General features: G+C 41.3%; 2 pseudogenes; one reads left to right on the plus strand and one right to left on the minus strand.

Moving 5' to 3' along the window:
* Positions 1-872: 872 nt before the first annotated feature.
* On the plus strand, positions 873-16,982 carry LOC129814080 (glutamate decarboxylase 1-like; annotated as a pseudogene).
* Positions 16,983-19,059: 2,077 nt separating this feature from the next.
* LOC129814596 (E3 ubiquitin-protein ligase RNF152-like) lies at positions 19,060-19,981 on the minus strand (annotated as a pseudogene).
* Positions 19,982-20,674: the final 693 nt, after the last annotated feature.

The following is a 20,674-nucleotide window of genomic DNA, read 5'->3' on the forward strand; positions in this document are numbered from 1 at the left end:
TGCTAAAGAATCAGTCTTTCACAAATTACAACAGTGTCCTTGGATCTCCAGTCTGGTGTCAATCCCTATCAACAGATATCGAGTCTAGTGAACATCAATTAAACACAACCAGAACCCTGGAAATCATGTGTATTAAAGATAGGGAAAAACATACAGTGTTAAACCCTCTAAAATGAATAACAACTTTATTCATCTTAAATATTAATTGCACCCTGTCCAAAAAATTATTCAAGCCTGTGCTCGTCATATTATAATAGATAACGCCATAATGTCATATTTGCAAATAACACTCTTCTCAGATGAGAATCTAGAAATATTACCAACATTTCAAGAGTAAGAAATGCATTACTATGAGTAAAACCATGTGTATCAAGAAAGAAATTGAGCTAGACATTTAAACATGCTCTCACAAACAATAATCATTATTTTAATGTCATTAAATCCAGTTGCCAGTTTTAATATATTATTCCAATCATGTCTTCAGATCAAAGGAAACATTCACAACAGTCTCTTTTTGATCCTTCAGAGTACTGTATGCAGGTTGAGTAGCACACACACACATATTTTGAGCCAAATAATTACACACAAAAGGACAAAAAAGACAGAAGAGATCATAATGAATTGATGTGGTAGCTAGTGATTGTCAGAAACATTTTGGGGAGGCTCTCATTCTCAAAGGGTTTTGTAATAGCATCGTTTCATTCAGGTTGAATAGCCTTGTGTCATAATGCACCCACCACCACACCTAGTTCCCCCAGGGGGTTATATATTCCACAAAACCATTCCAGGTGCATCTCATGGAGGGGCAGCAGTGGAACAGTGAGATACTGGACAAACTTCACTCCCAGAACTCAATCATACGTGGACACATTATGGATTATTTGCAGCTGCCAGGTCAGAGTCAAATGAGCATATCAATTATTTAGAAGTATCTCTATGGTATATCAATGGAGTTATGTCAGTTATGCCATGATGTGATTTTTTGTGTGTGTTTTGAAACATTCGCTCAGGTAAAGCAGTAAACCTTGAGATAAGGCTTTAGGCAATTTCTTTACTTGTTTTTACGATATCTATGAATAAGAAATTGTATTAGCATATCAATCTATTTGAACAATATTTTGTACTCACATGGTACACATGGTATGTAAATAACATATGCAACATGTGATCTTGTTGGGAACTCTATATTTGCTTGATATTGTTGAGTGGAGACAAAGAACAAGTCAAACTACTTTTTAGTTTTAATAATGTGTTGCAATTACTTTTGTTAAGTTTGTATCTATTAACTGCATACACACAATCGTCCCTCCAGGCCAGACTCACAATCTTTTGACATTCTGTTCATTTCTGTGACCTGGCCCTGGCCATTTTGATCCTTCAAACGGGCAGACTGGGTTACACACAAAACTTTGCTCCTGATTACATGGCCTGAGTTTACTGTTGCTTACATGGTTTCAATCAATGAATATACGGGTGACATTCTATTCTTATTAGAATTACAATAAATTACTAAGATGCTTCTTCCCACCCTGCCCTCACACCCCACCTGACTAGTACGCTTTCCTTCGATCTTCAGTCTCTACTTTACAGGCAAAATTCAAAGAATTCTTCATGACAATATACAGTAGATATGTTAATATTGGTGTCGGATCATCATGTACTCTCCGTTTATTTGTTCCAGAAAGCACCACAGAAAAATCTACACCTGGTGGGCAGATTTTGGCAGAGAGTAAACAGAGAAGCTCCTCTGACAATATCAACTCTCCACCAACAAGTGACAACACCTGCATACCCAAGGACTTCAGCTGCATATACAACAAAGGTAAAGCCAACAAAAGCTGCATTATGAGGCTGATGAAAGCTACTGCTGATAGCCTTTTCATCAGTTAAACTGCACTCAAGGTCTTCGTACCAAATGGGACCTTTTTCCCTATAGAGTGCCATACTTTTGACTAGGGCCCATAGGGTCAAAGGTAGAGAGGTGTGGGGACTAGGATGCCATTTGGGACACATATCAATAAAATGTATTTATTAAACCTTTTTTACATCAGCCAATGTTACAAAGTGCTGTACAGAAACCCAGCCTAAAATCACAAACAGCAAACAATGCAGATGTAGAAGACACATACAAGATCAACGTGGTCTGGCTTTCTATCCGGAAGGTGAAACAAATGTACACCTGTTTAGGCGAGGTACTGGCTAGTGGAGTAGAAGACTTGAAAAAAAAAAAAGGACAGCCACACACTCTAGGAGCTCAGATGCAATAATTTAATAACCAACATTTCGACAGCCAAGCTGTCTTCATCAGGGTATATTGACAAACACTGCAGGTCACTTAAGCAATAAGGCCCGTGGGGGTGTGGTATATGGCCAATATACCACGGTTAAGTGTTGTTCTTAGGCACAACGCAACGCCACAAACCCTCAAAGTGCCTTATTGCTATTATAAACTGGTTACCAATGTAATTAGAACAGTAAAAATAAATGTTTTGTCATACCCACGATATACGGTCTGCTATACAACGGCTGTCAGACAATCAGCATTCAGGGCTCGAACCACCCAGTTTATAATAGTTTATATAGTTTGAAAGGACACACACAGGTGTCTGTAATCATGGCCGGCTGTGGCTTAATTTTATTGGTTGATTATTTACAGATATACTGTAAATAGAACATATAAAAAGCATGAATGGATAACATAGATAGATACCTGATACATAGATACAATTTGGCTACATAGGCCTACAAACATTATTTACAATGGATAGCAAATTAAATGAAAGGTCCAAACGGCCTCTCGTTTTAACAATAATTGTCAAGGTCATCCCTTCTCCTAGGGAGGGGGACGTGTTCGATGCTGATATAACGAAGGAACAAAATAAAGTTGTTGCACCTAATTCTTGTAACGTCTGCTTCCAACTCACACTTTCAAACACGTAGATCCCTGAACGCAGCTCACTTTCCAGACCACTTTCCAGCTCACACTCTCAAACACATAGATCCCAATCACCTGCATTCTGATCACCTGTTCACACACCTGTATGTGATTATCACACATTATTTAGTTCAGTTCTTTGCACCCATCATTGTGAGGTATTGTTTGTTTTGTGACACATTTCTATTCGAAGCGCTGGTTTTCTGTAATTTAATCCTCCCGTGTATGACAGTTTTTGCCTGCCTCACTAACGACGCCTTTTGCCTATTCCCCTGCCTGTACAAGCCTATCGGTTCAACCTATTGCCTGATCTCCCGGACGACGTTACTAGCCTTTTCCCTGCGTGCCTTTTTAGACCCCCTGTGTATGACCCTCTGCCTGCCCCTGGACCCAGCTACCTGCCTCCTCCTGTGGTCCTTTACAATAAACACCTGCTGCGCCCTACACTTGAAACCAGCTCTCGGTCTCCCATTGTGTTCATGAAAATGGTGCTACAATACTCAGAGATTCGTACTTTTAGTTCACGCTTCGTTTTGCCCTCATAATTTTTACCACAAGGACAAGTTATAAGATAAATAACTGCCTTAGTGGCGCACGTGATAACACCTTTGATTGTGATCTGTTTCACTGTTTGAGGATGTTTGAAGGATCTACATTTGTTAGTGCCATTGCATTGAGTGCAGCAATTACACTTGTAGTTTCCATCCGGTAGAGGCTCAAGGAGACGTTGTGTGGGGGTATTTTGTGGTGGTGAATCAGAGTTTACCAATTGATCTCTGAGATTTCTGCCCTGCGAAAATATGACTAGTGGAGGGTCTGAAAACACATTACCGATACAGTCATCAGTAATACTGTCTATCCTCCCTGGGAATTGTGTTCCTGTACACATGCATGAGGGACATCACTCACCGAGGCAGTTCAGATCAATCTGGACTCTGAAGTAGACAAAACATAGTAAATGTAAATCTGTCTCCCTCAATTTAGTGTGGTATGTATTAATTTGTGATATGTTACGAATTACAATTTGTACAGTATGTTACAAATTTCCAATACGTATGATATGTTACAAATTCCAATTTGTTGTGGCTAACGTTAGCTAGGTGGCTAACATTGTCGAGGATAGGGTTAAGGGGGGAAAAAAATACTAATGTTTTAGAAAGAAATACTGATAAGTAGTGCAAATATTTATCAATCTGATAAAGTGCATTCGGAAAGTATTCAGACCCCATGACATTTTCGACATTTTGCTACAGCCTTATTCTAAAATGTATTAAATTGTTTTTCCCATCAATCTACACACAATGCCCCATAATAGCAAAGCAAAAATAGTTAAAAAAAATGTATTTTTAGTAAATGTATTTAAAATAAAATAAAAACTGAAATATCACATTTACATAAGTAAACCCTTTACTAAAGTACTTTGTCGAAGCACCTTCGGCAGCGATTATAGCCTCAAGTCTTATTAGGTATGACGCTACAAGCTTGGCACACCTGTATTTGAGTAGTTTCTCCCATTCTTCTCTGCACATTCTCTCAAGCTCTGTCAAGTTGGATGGGAGAGCGTCACTGCACACCTATTTTCAGGTCTCTCCTGAAAATAGGTGTGCATATCTTCGATCGGGTTCAAGTCCAGGCTCTGGCTGGGCCACTCAAGGACATTCAGAGACTTGACCCAAAATCACTCCTGCGTTGTCTTGGCTGTGTGCTTAGGGTCATTGTCCTGTTGGAAGGTGAAGCTTCACCCCAGTCTGAGGTCCTGAGCTCTCTGGAGCAGGTTTTCATCAAGGATCTCTCTGTACTTTGCTCCATTGATATTTCCCCCGATCCTGCCTAGTCTCCCAGTCCCTTCCACTGAAAAACATCCCCACAGCATGATGCTGCCATCACCATGCTTCGCCGTAGGTGCCAGGTTTTCCTCCTGAGTGCATCAAGGATGGTCTACCACCAAAAGGACATCCAGCCAACTTGACACAACTGTGAGAAGCATTGGAGTCAACATGGGCCAGCATCAACACCTTGTAGAGTCCATGCCCTGACAAAATGAGGCTGTTCTGAGGGCTAAAGAGGGTGCAACTCAGTATAAGTTTTGTATACTCAGTGTAAGTCAGTGCTTGCGTCTGCAGTTTGCATGAATTTGAGTGGTTAATACAATACATGTTGACAGAATGGCTGTGAGACAGGTAGGGCCCTTTCCAGGTAGGGCATTTGCTTCTGGTACCACTGAAGGCCCCAGTGTTCAGTCAGGCAGCTTGAAGAAGATGTGTCACCATCCAGGCTTATGTCACAGCATACAGTGGCCTGATAGCGAGATTAAAATAAATGCATTATGTACCTTTCACCAAAAAAGCCATGTTAGCATTCACTGCACATGTTGCTGAACAATTTAACTCTTTTGGTAGTGTAATTGATATATGGAAATTCACATAAAATATTCATAAGCTTTGACTAATACCTGTATTTTCTTGTAGGCCGCTTTAGCATTAGCTAGCCTAACATGAATCATATTACCGGAGCAAATATCTTTTTCTTTCAATACATGTGTTCGGGACCTTTTTAAACTACTCCCGGGCCGCTAACTGTTAGGTAACAAACAACCTTGTCCAGTCATGTTACCTGGCTGACTAACAACCTGGTAACTCGGCCACCAGTATGCTTTAAGATGGCACTGGAGAAAAGAAAAGGTGCTCCTGGATGTGCTCTCAGGCCTATAGGATAAATCAATGCCCTTTTATGGTGCTCCTAAATACTTTTTGGTGCTCTTAATTATTTAAAGATGAGCACTGACTACCAATTAAAAAAGTTCATTTAGAGCCCTGACCGTGTCCCTTTATGTTTAGATCTACTCCCTGCTCTCAGTGGTGAGGACACAACCAAAAGTTTCTTCCAAGAGCTGGTGAACATTCTCCTCAGCTATGTCTGCAAGTCGTTCAGACGGAGCTCCAAAGTCCTGGACTTCCACCACCCTCACCAACTCAGAGAGGGCCTGGAGGGCTTCAGTCTGGAGCTCCCAGACCAGCCCGAGAACCTGGAACAACTCCTGGTTGACTGCAGGGATACCTTGAAGTATGGAGTCAAAACAGGTACCGTAAGAGCTGTCAACTGTTTTGCCAAACGTACTCTATTAGGGGTGTAACGGTTCACCAAGCCCAAGGTTCAGTACATATTGCAGTTTTGGGGTTAGGGTTCAGTTCCGGTACAGCGAGAAAATGAAATGCCAACAGTTAATGTAGTTCCTTTTTGTTTATTTAAGAAAATACAAAGTATTGGTACTCCTGATTCAAGATGATCATGAGTCATAATGCTTTATGACAGCACAGGTGAAATGGTTTAAAATACAGATTTCTGTACTTTAACGCAACCCCTGGATATGATGGTTATTATATCAATATTTGAGCATTAAAGCTTTTCTACTGCCATTTCTTGCATAATTCATTTTACAGACAAAAAAATATCCCACCTTGTTAAGTGTATTTTGTTTTGTCGACATTTGGAAAGTTTACCAACAAATTAGCTAGCTGTTTACAACAGGCTGGTCATGAAATGCTTTATCCAACATGTATTTTACTCGCATTAAAAGGATGGATGGAAACCTGGTTAATGTCAAGCCATTTTGAGGATAATGGAATTATATTTTGTACAAACTTGCACATGCCTACAGGAGACTTTTGAAGTAGCCAAATCAGATTAAAACATTGTGACTGGTTGTAAGCTATATGTAAGCTATATTTTGTCTCCAAAGTTTATTGAAAACATACATACATTTGCACAATAACCACTTGTTGTCTCTCAAATACATTGTTACAGTTGGTGGTTAACTATCTAGCACATTATTTGCCATATTAGCATTAATGTGAAATCTGTCAAAACACAAGTTGAAACAAGTTGAAAATGAGCCACTTACAATTCCCCACATGGCAGTTTCTTGTCATTCTTGCTAGCAATCTGGCAACCCAGAATCACAACAACAGAATCACAACAACAGGCTGACTTCTCCCCCATGGAAGCAAACATAGTTTTCGTGACATTATGAGCCAACCCATCTCTATGGTCACATTATTATAGGACGACTTGGGAGAATAATGATCTGTAACAGATCGCGCATATTAGTATCAGAAGTAAAAATACAGCCAGACTGGCCTGCTACTGTATCTTTCTAGATCTTATACACTGTCGAGAGTAGACCCACAACTGATCCAAACGTAAAGAAACATTCATATCACAGGGCTTTTGCACGTTATTCAAATAAAAAATGTTCACTGCAGCCGAGAGTAGAACTTTGTACTCACTTGAAAACAATAATGCAATTATTCATTGCATTGTGGTGTTGTAGGCAAGTCTAGGTAAGATAATTGTATTGTCCCTAAACAAGATCAAATCAAATTGTATTGGTCGCATACACATATTTAGCAGATGTTATTGTGGGTGTAGCGAAATGCTTGTGTTCCTAGCTCCAACACTGCAGCAGTATCTAACAACACACAACAACTGAGTCCGAAGTGTTCTGTCAAACATTATTAAAGTGCCAGTGTTCCATGACTATGTACTGTACATAAGGCAACAGCCTCTAAGGTGCATGTTAGAGTAACCGGGTGGTAGCCGGCTAGTGACAGAAACTAGGGGTACTGGGCAGAGGCCGGCGGAAGCAAGTGTACACTATTTAATAGCCTGATGGCCTTGAGATAAAAGCTGTTTTTCAGTCTCTCGGTCCCAACTTTGATGCACCTGTACTGACCTCGCCTTCTGGAGGGTAACGTGGTGAACAGGCCGTGGCTCGGGTGACTGAGGTCCTTGATGATCTTCTTGGCCTTCCTGTGACACCAGGTGCTGTAGATGTCCTGGAGGGCCATACTAGGTGGTGATATATTCCAATGGTGCATCTGTAAAAGTTTGTGAGGGTCTTAGGGGCCACGACAACTTTATTCAGCCTCCTGAGGTTGAAGAGGCGCTGTTGTGCCTTCTTCACCACACTGTCTGTGTGGGTGGACCATTTCAGTTTGTCAGTGATGTGTACCCCAAGGAGCTCCTTCTCCACTGCGGTCCCGTCGATGTGGATGGGGGCGTGTTCCATCTGCTGTCTCCTGAAGTCCATGATCAGCTCCTTTGTTTTGGTGACATTGAAGGAGATGTTATTTTCCTGATACCACTCCACCAGGGCCCTCACCTCCTCCCTGTAGTCTGTCTCAATGTCGTTGGCAATCAGGCTACCACTGTTCTTTCATGCGCATTGGTGCACTTGGCCTCTCCTCAGCTATTCCTATTTGTTCTTGTGGATTCATATTGAAAATTGATGCAGCTTTGGATGCTTTTATGTGTGCTATGATTGCTAGTTAGCCTATTGCAGATCTGGACAAATGATCGACCTACCATTATTGTCACTCTGAGTGGAGAGACGGCAGGGTTGACATTTAGGCTGTATATTGATTGACCTGTGGTATAGTTAACCAATAAGGCACGAGGGGGTGTGGTATATGGCCAATATACCACGGCTAAGGGTTGTTCTTCAGCACAACGCAACGTGGTACAGTATATTGGCCATAAACCCCAGAGGTGCCTTAATGCTATTATAAACTGGTTACCTACATAATTAGAACAGTAAAAAGTTATTTTTTGTCATACCCGTGGTATATCAGTTTTCAGGGCTCAAACCACCCAGTTTATAAGAAAAGTTAGTGCACGGAAAAGCGTATTGCATAAGCGATGTATCAAAACACCTTGACATAGGTGAGGCGCATGCAAGCAGATGAGGAAATATGGATTGAATGGAAGACATTCTATAGTAAACCTGCCAAAGAGTGAATGTAAGCCAGGGGGAAAAAACTCACTACCTTCCTCTGTGTCCAATAAAAAAAATCACACAACCCTCCCCAAAGCAGCAAAAAAAACTGATAGACAACTCTCCCCTATTGCAGAGGGGAGACGAAGTTGTGCTGTTTTTTTTCGTTACGTGGGTGATGTAGGCCAACCTGGACTCAGGAGTTGATGTAACATATTACATTTAAATCTGGGACATTCCAATTAGTATGATATGTTAAGTTTTGCATGGTATGTATTAATTTGTGGATGTCCATCATCCATTTTGTATGATATGTTGCGAATTACAATTTGTATATGTTACGAATTTCAATTCGTACAAAAAGTTACGAATTCCATACAATATATCACAAATTTCAAAAACGTATGATATGTTATGAATTCCAATTTGTTGTGGCTAAGGTTAGCTAGGTCACTAATGCTAACGTTAGCTAGGTGGATAACGTTAGCTCAGGTTAGGGCAGGGTTTTCCAAACCCCAAGGGTTGCACATTTTGTTTTTTTGCACTACACAGCTGATTCAATAATCAACTAATAATCAAACTTTAATAATGTTAATCAAGTGTGTAGTGTTAGGGGGAAAACCAAAACGTGCACCCCTTGGGGTCTCGAGGACCGAGTTTGGGAAACGCTGGGTTAGGGGTTAAGGTTAGTGTTACATCTGTGTCGGCATAAATGTGTCAACATGTTTGAGGTGTTGACAGCTACATGGGCTATTCTCGTTGATCAGTGTCGACATATTCTCTCTGTCTACTGCTGTTGTAATCTACTGGGAAATCAAAATGTTCTTAAACGATGATGTAGAATCCTCCTTGTTTATCGACCCAACCACTCGCCATTATACAGATCTAGTTCTTGGCTGCAAAAGGACTGTATGAAATTTGCCAATTAAGATTTTAATTTTTACTACAACATGTGCATAGGCTCTAGTTGTTTTAACAGAATAGCCTGAAATGGGGTTTTTTTCAGCTCTTTTTCAGCTCAGATTTACTCTAAGCTTAGGCCTAGGTGTTTTTTTATTTTTTAAATTATGTATTCATTCGGGAACCGAAGTCCCAGTACCGAATGGTCAAGTACAAATATGTGTACAGTTACCCCCCCATACTCCATGTACCAGTATGTCATTGGTTCTGGCCATGGGAATGGCTGACATTATAGACATCATAGACATTATAGATTAGTAGAATGTTCCAGAATGTCCTCATCTGTCCCCAGGTCACCCACGCTTCTTCAATCAGCTGTCATCAGGGCTGGATGTCATCGGTCTGGCCGGGGAATGGCTGACGTCTACCGCCAACACAAACATGTAACATTTACATTCCTTTTTATTTAACCCTTATTTTACCAGGTAAGATGACTGAGAACATATTCTCATTAACAGCAGCGACCTGGGGAATAGTTACAGGGGAGAGGAGGAGGAATGAATGAGCCTATTGGAAGCAACCAAAAAAAATCATCATCAAGCTTTAATTATTTGAATCAGCTGTGTAGTGCTAGGGCAAAAAACAAAACATGCACCCAGGAGGGAAATGTAAAAAAAAAAGTACATTCCCCCCTGGGTGCATGTTTGGGGGGGCAGGACCGAGTTTGGGAAACCCTGTTCTAAATCATAATGAATAAAATGATATGGACAGGGTGAATCTGATCCCATATCAGCACTCCGATACGCTTGATACATACAGCCCCAGGTTACACTACACTCTTAGAGAAAAGGGCTCCAAAAGGGTTCTTCGGCTCTCCCCATAGGATAACCCTTTTTGGTTCCAGTTAGAACCCTCTATGTAAAAGGTTCTACATGGAACTCAAAATGTTTTTTCCAGGGGGAATGTACTTTTTTCCCCCCATTTTTCCTATGGGGTCAGCCGAAGAACCCTTTTAGGTCCAAGGTACCACCTGTTTTTCGAAGAGTGTATGGCCTATGGTGGGATCTGTCCTCTGGTAAATGTCATTCTGCAATATGAGTTAAAGTGTAAAGACTTTTTTCTAGGTTTACATATGAAGTGTCCCCAGTGTTCATTCTGATGGAGGAAGTTCTACTGAGGAAGATGCAGAAGATTGTGGGTTGGTCAGAGGAAGAGGGGGATGGGGTTTTCTGTCCAGGTACAGTGTTAGCTACATTCTGACCTTGCTATCGATACAAACAATGTAGCCAATGACAAACATACACTTTGTTACATTTATCCTTATTACTTCCATTGAATTGGTTAATTTTGTCCTCTTAATTTTGGATATATTGTTTAGTTGTTATGAAGTTGAATGAAATTATAAGATTAAGACAATCTCTTAGTGAGATATCCACCTATAATACAGTACTCTCTATGACTCTCTATAGGTTACACAGACTTTTGGCCCCAATCCTATTCTAACCACCTCTCGCCGGCTTTGTATTCGTGCTACCTGATGAAATTGCTATATAATATGATCCTGTTGCCATCTAATGCACATTCAAATGTCACAAATCAACACTGCAGAGCTTTTCCTGTCCTCTGCCGTGCCTTAATTGTATTACTGTTGATGATATCTGGAAATGTGCATGTACACCCTGGCCCATCTACTGTTGCTAGCCACAATTCTGACTTGTGCTCTGATATCTGTTTCACTGATTTCAGCTCTCGTAAAAGCCTGGGTTTTCTGCACGTTAACACTAGAAGCTTTTGGGGCGGCAGGTAGCCTAGTGGTTAGCGCGTTGGGCCAGTAACCGAGTGGTTGCGAGATCGAATCCCTGAGCTGACAAGGTAAAAATCTGTTGTTATGCCCCTGAACAAGGCAAGTAACCCACTGTTCCTAGGCTGTCATTGTAAATAAGAATTTGTTCTTAAAAGACTTGCCTAGTTAAATAAAGATTACATGTAAAAAATAAAATAAAAAGCGTATTACCTAAAATGGATCAATTGAAAGTGTGGGTTCACAGCTCCAATCCAGATGTGTTGGTCATTACTGAGACGTGGTTAAGAAAGAGTGTTTTGAATACTGATGTTAACCTTTCTGTTTATAACCTATTTCGGCAAGACAGATCTTCCAAAGGTGGGGGAGTGGCAATCTTTACCGGAAATAAACTTCAGTGCTCGGTTGTCTCCACCAAGTCTGTCCCCAAACAATTTGATTTGCTGGTTTTAAGCATTCAACTTTCAAATAGCTCTTCGTTGACTGTTGAGTGGTGTTATAGTCCTCCATCAGCACCGGCCTGTACCCTACCTGCCCTAAGCTCTCTCCTGGCCCCTTACACTAAGTCTGAATTTGTCCTGCTAGGTGACCTAAACTGGGACATGCTTAAACCACCTGACCAAGTCCTAAAGCAATTAGACTCTCTAAATCTCTCTCAGATAATTACCAATCCCACAAGGTATGACTCCAAACACCCAGGAAAGGCTAATCTCCTCGATGTTATCCTCACAAATAATCATGATAAGTACCAATCTGGTATTTTCTGTAATAACCTTACCGATCACTGTTTAACAGCCTGGGTTCGTAATGGCTGCTCAGTGAAACGTCCTGTCCTGATTTGTCATAGACACTTGCTAGAAAACTTTAATGAGCAAGCCTTCCTTCATGACCTGGCCTCTGTAAATTGGTACAGAATCAGCTTGATTCCCTCTGTCGAAGACACTTGGACCTTCTTTTTAATATTTTCAGTGGTATTGTTAACAAATGCCCCCATAAAGAAAATGAGAATTAGATACAGATTCAGCCCCTGGTTTGACCATGATCTTGCAGAGTTACTCCACCTCAAGAATTGCATTTGGCGAAAGGCTCAGCACATGCATACTCAGGCTGACTCGTTCAGGCAAATGAGAAATAAGTACACTCAGGCTATCCTGAAGGCCAATGTTAGTTACTTTAAGGAGCAGTTCTCTCTCTGTGGGTATAACCCCAAGAAGTTCTGGAAAACGGTTAAAGACCTAGAGAATAACCCCTCCTTCCCGTCAGCTGCACATGTCCCTTAAAGTTGATGATGTGGTTGTTACTGACAAGAAGCACATGGCTGAGTTCTTTAATCACAACTTCATTAAGGCCGGATTTGCATTTGACTCAGCCATGCCTCCTTGCCTGTCAAACATATCCCACTAATGCGACTAGCCCCGATGTTCCTCTCTCTTTTTCCCCTTCCCCGCTACAAAGTTTCATTGAGTCCGAGGTGCTAAAGGAGCACCGTAAACTTCACCCCAAAAAAACATCTGGGTCAGATGGTTTAGACCCTTTCTTCTTTAAGATTGCTGCCCCTATAATCGCCAAGCCTATCTCTGACCTTTTTAACCTGCCTCTTCTCTCTGGGGTGGTTCCCATTGCTTGGAAGGCAACCACGGTTAGTCCTCTATTTACATGCAGATTATACAATCTTATACTGGCCCCTCCCTGGATTTTGTGTTAAACGCTCTACAACAAAGCTTTCTTAGTGTCCAACAAGCTTTCTCTGCCCTTAACCTTGTGGTTTGGTAAGAAGAATGCCCCTCTCACCACAGGTGTGACTACTACCTCTGAGGGTTTAAAGCTTGAGGTAGTCATCTCATACAAGTACTTGGGAGTATGGCTAGACAGTACACTGTCCTTCTCTCAGCACATATCAAAGCTGCAGACTAAAATTTAATCTAGACTTGATTTCCTCTATTGTAATCGCTCCTCTTTCACCCCAGCTGCCAAACTAACCCTGATTCAGATGATCATCCTACCCATGCTAGATTATGGAGATGTAATTTATAGATCGGCAAGTAAGGGTGCTCTCGAGCAGCAAGATGTACTTTACCATTTGGCCATCAGATTTGCCACCAATGCTCCTTATAGGACACATCACTGCACTCTATGCCCTTCTGTAAACTGGTCATCTCTGTATACCCGCCGTAAGACCCACTGGTTGTTGCTTATTTATAAAACCCTCTTAGGCCTCACTCCCCCCTATCTGAGATATCTACTGCAGCCCTCATCCTCCATTCACATTCGACCGTGATTGGGAGTCCCATAGGGCGGCGCACAATTGGCCCAGCGTCGTCCGGGTTAGGGGAGGGTTTGGCCGGCCGGGATGTCCTTGTCCAAAAAATAGGCACGCTGTGCTTTTGGTTTCTCTCCCTCTAAAAACAGAAATAAATATGTTGGCCTTTATAAATATTATTTTGGCCTTTATTCAGATTACAATCGCTTTAAATTCTCTAGTACAGACAATATTGAAGCCTATCAAATGCTTCTCAAGATGCCCTCTGGTGGTCAAACTAGCACTAACTAGCATTAATAGCAACAATAGCTGACAATCAAATAACGTGCCATAGAATTCTGCGGCAGCCCGCAAGGTGTGCAGCAGTATGGCGCAACTTTTACAGGAAGAACTATTGCACAACACCCGTTCTAGCAGTCACATTCTGTTAAAGGTACTGACAGTTGTGGCTGCTTTGCGTGATGTGGCTGCTTTGTGCTGTTGTCTGTGCCCAAGAATGTTTGTACCCTGTTTTGTGCTGCTACCATGTAGTGTTGCTACCATGCTGTGTTGTCATGTGTTGCTGCCATGCTATGTTGTCGTCTTAGGTCTCTTTTTATGTTGTGTTGTGTTGTCTCTCTTGTCGTGATGTGTGTTTTGCCCTATATTTTTATTTAATTTATTTGTATTTTTTATCCCAGCCCCCATCCCCACAGGAGGCCTTTTGCCTTTTGGTAGACTGTCATTGTAAATAACAATTTGTTCTTAACTGACTTGCCTAGCTAAATAAAGGTTAAATAAAAATTAATATATTTCCTCAGGTGGGACCATGTCCAATCTGTACAGTGTACTGCTGGCCAGATACCACTTCTTCCCTGAAGTGAAGACCAAAGGGATGACTGCTCTGCCCAGGCTAATCCTCTTCACATCAGCACACGTACGCATCACCAGTATTCACGTTAGGTCATGCTTATTCATATTATCTATAAACTTGTACTGACAAATACTTTTTCCCTACTATAGAGTCATTATTCAGTCAAGAAATCTGCAGCAGTTCTTGGGATAGGAAGTGAAAATGTTGTGCTGGTGAAATGTAATGACCGGTAAGCAAGGAGGGGAGAGTGATTGGCATTTGTTGATTGTGAACATTGACAATATCATCAGAGCTAAATGAGTGATGTCGTGTTTTTTACAATTCAAGGGGAAAGATGATCCCTGCAGAATTGGAGTCAAGTATCATTACTGCCAAAGATCAGGTAATGGATGAATGAGTCTGCTCTTGCCTAACTGAGGGATAAAGGGCTTTGTGAATTAAATACATGTAAGCATATATTTTCAGCCAGGGATGGATTTAGTCAAATTAGGATGAAACAGACACCCCCAACAGAACACGCTTAAATCAGAATTTCTGTTTACCAGTCAACAACATTGTCTGGTGCATAAAAAGAGCTACCAGAGCTCCAGTGTGTTGGCAGGAACTATTTCACAGGAACAAGTCAATACACTCATCATGATTCTTGTCATCTCTCTCTCTTCAGGGTTGTGTCCCATTCTACGTCAATGCCACAGCAGGCACCACTGTGTACGGAGCCTTTGATCCTCTCAATGCCATCGCAGACATCTGTGAGAGCCATGGACTCTGGCTGCATGTTGATGTATTTACCTTATAGCATCCATCATGGTTTACCGGACACAGATTTAGTCTTATTTCTGACATCCTATATTTTAATTGGGTATGCTTTTTAGTCCAGTACTAAGCATAATTTGTGTCTGGGAAACCGTCCCCATAAGAATTTGTTATATGTAAAGATAAGATTGTATTTAGAGTAAAATTCTCTTTCTTTCTTAACAGGCAGCCTGGGGCGGAGGACTGTTGATGTCCAAGCGGCACCGTGTGAAACTACAAGGGATTGAACGGTAGGTACGGTAACCAGAGAGAACAGAGACTTGAGGACACCCAAATTCTACGGCTCTCCAAAAGGATAATAGATTTCTGAATTTCACTCTACCGTACAGCCAGGATCAATTACATTTTGGGGATACTGTTTCCATTCACAATGGAAATGGAATTGACTCTCAACAGTTCTGCCTTGATTGGATCTTACATGCAGGTCTATTTGAATTATGTTTATTACAGAGCCTGGTCTGTGACTTGGAACCCTCATAAAATGATGGGTGCTCCGCTGCAATGCTCAGCCATACTGGTGAAGAAAAGGGTGTGTAGTCTAACGCTATGAATTTTTTTAAATCAAGATTACCATTACATGCGCACACACACACCGAAACACACACACATAATGCAATTACTGGTTTCTCACTCACAGGGCCTCTTGAAAGACTGCAATCAGATGTGTGCTGAATACCTTTTCCAAACTGACAAGCACTACGACACCTCTTATGACACCGGAGACAAGACCATTCAGTGTGGCAGGCACGTTGATGTCTTCAAGCTCTGGCTCATGTGGAAGGCCAAGGTATGTAACACACTCATATGGATTTTTTATTTTTTATTTATCAACTGGTCAATAAAACACATCTCTTCTTAGGGTTCAGAAGGCTTTGAATCACAGGTCAATAAATGTTTGGAAAATGCTGAGCACTTGTTCGACAAACTCAAACAAAGACCGGACTTTGAACTCGTCTTCAAAAGCAAAGTAAGTCTGTTTTTTAAGTCCCTTGAAGTTATTTAATAATTCCTCAGTGAGATGAATCGTTGTAAGCCTTTTATCTGTGATACATCCCCATGCAGCCTGAACACAGCAACGTGTGCTTCTGGTACATCCCACCAAGTCTGAGGAACATGCCACCAGGTTCTGAGAGGAACAGGAGACTCCATGAGGTAATGCTACACCTTGGATCTCTAATGTTAGTGATATATTAGATGCGTCTTATTTCAACCTTTGTGGTTCTTTATCCATTAGATACTGTGTATGTAATCATTCATTACTAGCACCAGCACATTATAACTTCAGTTCATACTCTATAAAGCTAAATAACTGTTTGATTTCTAAGGTGGCACCAAAGATCAAAGCCAAGATGATGGAGCAGGGGATGGCCATGATTGGTTATCAGCCGCTCGGAGACAAAGTTAACTTCTTCCGATGTGTCTTCTCCAACCCGGCAACACAGACAGAGGATGTGGACTACCTCTTGGAGGAGATCGCTTCTCTTGGTCATGACATGCAATATGCATCAGGATTGAGACCAATTTGTGAATCAGGTTTGAGACCACTTTATGAATCCGGTTGTGGCTCAGATTAACTGTAAATCATGCATTTAGAGGAAAATGGGTAAAAACAATCAGAAAACTAAATACATCTCTATACGTACTAATTGTTCTGAAATGTTTTGTTGTGTAATTACAGTCCTTCTTATGTAAAAATATATACAAATATGATTTTTGTATTCCAGGTATCGGAATCGTTAGAATGTAGCCAGTTCATTTCTAAATTCATTTTATTTGTGTACAACAATATTGTAGCATATACAGCGCATTCGGAAAGTATTCAGACCCCTTGACTTTTTTCACATTTTGTTACGTTACAGCCTTATTCTAAAATTTATTAAATAATTTTTTCCCCTCATCAATCTACACACAATACCCCATAATGACAAAGGAAAAACTGTTTTTTAGAAGTGTTTGTAAATTTGAAAGAATAAACAAACAGAAATACCTTATTTACATAAGTATTCAGACCCTTCGCTATGAGACTCGAAACTGAGCTCAGGTGAATCCTGTTTTCATTGATCATCCTTGAGATATCTCTACAACTTTATTGGAGTCCACCTGAGGTAAATTCAATTGATTGGACATGATTTGGAAAGGCACACACCTGTATATATAAGCCTGTATATTAAAGGTCCCACAGTTGACAGTGCATGTCAGCCAAAAACCAAGCCATGAGGTCGAAGGAATTGTCCGTAGAGCTCCGAAACAGGATTGTGTTGAAGCACAGCTCTGGGGAAGGGTACCAAAACATTTCTGCAGCATTGAAGGTCCCCAAGAACACAGTGGCCTCCATCATTCTTAAATGGAAGAAGTTTGGAACCACCAATTATTTTCCAAGAGCTGGCCGCCAGGCCAAACTGAGCAATCAGGGGAGAAGGAACTTGGTCAAGGTGGTGACCAAGAACACAATGGTCACTCAAACAGAGCTCCAGAGTTCCTCTGTGGAGAAGGGAGAACGTTCCAGAAGCACAATCATCTCTGCAGCACTCCACCAATTAGGTCTTTATGGTAGAGTGGCCAGACGGAAGCCACTCCTCAGTAAAAAGCACATGACAGCCTGCTTGGCATTTTCCATAAGGCTCCTAAAAGGACTCTCAAACCATGAGAAACAAAATTCTCTAGTCTGATGAAACCAAGATTGAACTCTTTGGCCTGAATGCCAAGTGTCACATCTGGAGGAAACCTGGCACCATTCCTACGGGGGTGGCAGCATCATGCTGTGGGGATGTTTTTCAGTGGCAGGGACTGAGAGACTAGTCAGGATCGAGGAAAAGATGAAAGGAGCAAAGTACAGAGAGATGCTTGATGAAAACCTGCTCCAGAGTGCTCCGGACCTCAGACTGGGGTGAAGGTTCACCTTCCAACAGGACAAGAACCCTAAGCACACAGCCGAGACAAAGCAGGGGTGGCTTCGGGACAAGTCTCTGAATGTCCTTGAGTCGCCCAGCCAGAGCCCGGACTTGAACCCATTCGAACATCTCTGGAGAGACCTAAAAACAGGTGTGTCAAGCTTGTAGCTTCATTCCTAAGAAGACTCGAGGCTGTAATCCCTGCCAAAGGTGCTTTAACAAAGTACTGAGTAAAGGGTCTGAATACTTTTGTAAATGTGATATTTCCATTTTTATTTTTAACACATTTGCTAAAATGTCTACAACCTGTTTTTGCTTTGTCTTTATGGGTTATTGTGTGCAGATTGATGAGGAATAAAAACAATTGAATCCATTTTAGAATAAGGCTGTAACGTAACAAAATGTGGAAAAGGTCAAGGGGTCTGAATACTTTCTGAACGCACTGTATATCTAAGGGGACAAAGAGCATGGTTTTATTTTTTATATATAATTTCTCAAGTTTGATATTTTCAAACATTTCAAAATATTAATGTTAAGTAGGCAACAGTTGACGCTGTAATTTAGTAATTGTATCAACTGAAGGGTTATTAAAGTATTTAATCATATTGCCAACATTATGTGTTTCCTAAAAGTCAGAGTAAAATTTCACTAAAAAGTCCATCACTACCATCTGTAGGTAAAAAGGAAGACTTGAACAAATCCAATCACAAGCTCTAAAATGGGTCCGTTTTTATGTTTCTAATATGAATGAACACAAGTAGGATTTTTTTTGAATGAATCACAATAGAGAAGCTGGAATAATGGTGATTGGTTATATTGTTTGAACTCTTTATTGCACAAAAATATCCTTTGAAAAATTCAAATTCATCATTATAACTGTACACATTCCTAAAACAAAGTATAACAACCATTTCTTCCTTCAGTACGACAGCACTATCTCTGGTTAAGAAATAGCCTGAATACTGGCATTGTGACAATGCCCTGTAATTTGGGGGAGTGAGATAGAAAGATTCCAAACAGCTTATTAGTATCCAGTCTTTCAGGCACAGGATATCATGGTGAACCGTTTGTAAATGCATTTCATGTTGTACAGTACAATGTACACAAGTAAGAGTAGGACAAAACCCAGAAGAACCACTAAGCCTGCCCTGGTCGTGAACGAGCTCTTACAACAACCTTCCTCCCTCTCCCCATGTTCCTCCCCCAACCCTGGGCTTCCCTCGTCAGACACAGGCACTGGAGACATCCCCTTTGTCTGCCCAGCCAGTAGGTGCCTACCTGAATGTTCACCAGGCACTGCCCTCTCTTGGTGGTCTATAGACAGGTAGCAGGTGTTACTAGGCAGCTGTTTGAAGAAGACATGTGTGTATTCTGGGGGGGATGGGACAGAGATGACGGCCATAATGTCCGGGTCATCTGGGAGCTGGAGACCCCAGGTGGCAGGGTGGTGACAGAGCGACACCAGGGACAGCGCAGCTCACTCAAACTCATCTTCATCTGGGTCAAGCACACAGAGCAGCAGGTGTGTTGGCAATCCAAGAGCTTGGGCCTGCGCCACAAATTGTAGTAGTTCAGACAGATTTGACATTCTAACATGGGGTTTTGTTGTGAGACAGGTTCCATAATCATGAGTTTGGTCTGTTGTGTCAATGACAGGCACAATATGTCAAACCGCAAACAGTCTTGTTCCCTCAGTATGAGTATGCAGATTAGGGAACCATTGCACATCCAGAGGGAGACTCACAGATATTTCCTGGTCTTGGTCTCGCCTACGAGCTTCTTTACAGTTGTGTTGACACAGTACTTAGTTAAATCCATGTCTGGCTCCATCTACCCTATTAGAGAGAAGACATTTGTCAAGTCAGTGTGTGATTCAGTAATCCTCATTAAATCACTCATACTGAAAAAGTCAAAAGACTACTTGGTCGTGTCCTGCCCTGTGTGTGTTGTATGTCTGTGTCCTTCAAGACCCTGTGTATGACTATAAGGATATTAGTACAAGAAACCATTTTTGTCATTGAACAAAAAAATAAAAGAAGCCTAGATAATGAGCAAACCTGTATCTGGTATGGACTGGCAAGGATGTTGACCTCTAGATCTTTATCGCTCAGCAGCCTAAGGAGAAGTTCCTGCATGACGTTGCTGAAAATAGCTTAAGACAATCTTATGGGCTCAGTCCAGGTTGAAGTTTTTAGTTGAAGAAGCAGTCGTGAGTTACAGAATGCATGTCAGCCCACAAAACGTTTTCAAGTTCTTGCAAGTACTGACATACCAACCAAACCAGTTCACCAGGTTCTCTAAATAGGACACACGAGCACAGTCAAATTATCCCTCTAAATAGCGGCAGTAGAGATACAGTTCTGTAACCTGCCTTCCACAGTTACTGCAGTGGCCTATCCTAAGTGCTGAAGTTTGCAAAAATACAATGTACTTTAATTAGAGCTTTCT

Source organism: Salvelinus fontinalis, chromosome 17 (genome assembly GCF_029448725.1).
Source record: "Salvelinus fontinalis isolate EN_2023a chromosome 17, ASM2944872v1, whole genome shotgun sequence".
NCBI classification, from domain to species: Eukaryota; Metazoa; Chordata; class Actinopteri; order Salmoniformes; family Salmonidae; genus Salvelinus; species Salvelinus fontinalis.